Genomic DNA, 2,037 nt, shown 5'->3' with positions numbered 1-2,037 from the left:
GATCGGTCGACCGGACCGGTCGACCGATTTCTGACATATTCTGAAATCAGGTTATTTGACCAAGTTGAAATATTTCCAAAATATTCATTTGACCTCTGAAAATTCTGAAACTTTGTAAAATGTTTTTAATACTAAAAACAAACTGCTTGGAAAAAGAATTTTGCAGATAGGTACTCAAACTTGTGAAAAATAGTATTTTGTGAAAAACGCTTAAAAGCACAAGTTTAAAAACGTGTGTGTGATTCCCAATAGCTTCAAGTAAACTCAGTAACTCTTTGCCTACATTCTAGCACTAGAGAGAAGAACAAAAGAAGGCTAATATCCTCATATTGAAAGCAATACTTGAGCTTTGATATAGCTTGAATCGGATGAAGCTTTTATATGACTTTGTTGTTCTTGAAATAACGTTGCTTCATCTTTTTGGCCTCCTCCTCCTTTAGATGTCTTCGTTTTAGCGTATATTCCATCCATCCTCCGTTAATGGCACTAACGAGCTTGACAAATGATTTTACTACATTTACACTCAATAAGCCATTAGTACCGATAATGGTGGTTGTAAGAACATCATCAAAACATAAGGGCTAACAATCTCCCCCTTTTTGATGATGACAACCAACCATTATATAAGAGCAAAAATAAGATAGCTTATAGATAGGTGCTCCCCCTATCTATGAGCTCCCCCTAAATATATGCAACAAATGAGGAGATTTCTCTCCCCCTTTGTCACCATCAAAAATGGGGTAAAGAGAAATGCCAAATGCAAAATGCAACTAATCAAGCAAGCAATGTAGAACTTTCACATAGTGCATAAGCCCAAACCATTTCTTATGCGACAAAAATCATCCTCTCCAAGAGGCTTAGTAAATATATCCGCTAGTTGAGATTTGGTGTCAACAAATACTAGGGATACATCTTGTCTCTCTACATGATCGCGTAAGAAATGATGGCGCACGTCAATATGCTTAGTTCTAGAATGCAAAACCGAATTTTTGGAAATATTTATGGCACTTGTGTTATCACAAAAGATTTTAATATTTTGAAAATTCAAATCATAGTCAACTAAACTTTGTTTCATCCATAAAACTTGAGCACAACATAAGCCGGCGGCAATGTATTCCGCTTCCGTAGTGGACAATGCAACACAATTTTGTTTCTTGGAAGCCCAAGAAACAAGGGAATTTCCTAAGAATTGGCATGTTCCACTAGTACTCTTGCGATCTACCTTACATCCGGCAAAGTCGGCATCACAAAAACCATATAAATCAAAAGTGGTGCTTTTTGGATAAAACAAACCAAGGTTAAAAGTTCCATTAACATACTTAATGATCCTTTTAACCGCAATTAAATGAGATGCTTTTGGAGAAGCTTGAAAACGTGCACATGCACATACACTAAACATGATGTCGGGTCTACTAGCGGTGAGATAAAGAAGACTACCTATCATACCTCGGTATAGTTTTTGGTCCACATCTTCACCACTCTCATCCGCATCAAGCTTAACACTAGTACTCATGGGAGTAGGCGCATGCTTAGAATTCTCCAACTTAAATTTCTTCACCAATTCCTTCGCATACTTGCTTTGTGAAATGAAGATCCCATCCTTAGTTTGCTTGACTTGGAGCCCGAGAAAGAATGTAAGCTCTCCCATCATACTCATCTCAAAGTGATCCTGCATAACTTTAGAAAATTCCTTGCACAAGGATTCATTAGTAGCACCAAAAATAATGTCATCCACATATATTTGAACTAAAATGAAATCATTTTTCCTTTTTCTCACAAAAAGTGTGTTATCAATTGTTCCTTTTGAAAAACCATTTTCAATAAGAAAACTAGAGAGGCGAGCATACCAAGCCCTAGGAGCTTGTTTCAACCCATATAAAGCTTTTTGTACCCGGTAAACATGATTAGGAAAAGCATGATCTATAAAACCGGGGGGTTGCTCAACATACACTTCCTCTTCTATAAAACCATTTAAGAAAGCACTTTTGACATCCATTTGAAATAGTTTGAAATTTTTAAAACTAGCAAATGCCAAAA

This window comes from Asparagus officinalis, chromosome 5 (assembly GCF_001876935.1).
Source record: "Asparagus officinalis chromosome 5, Aspof.V1, whole genome shotgun sequence".
In the NCBI taxonomy this organism is placed as follows: Eukaryota; Viridiplantae; Streptophyta; class Magnoliopsida; order Asparagales; family Asparagaceae; genus Asparagus; species Asparagus officinalis.
The sequence above is the reverse complement of the archived record's forward strand: the minus strand, read 5'-3'. Positions refer to the sequence as shown.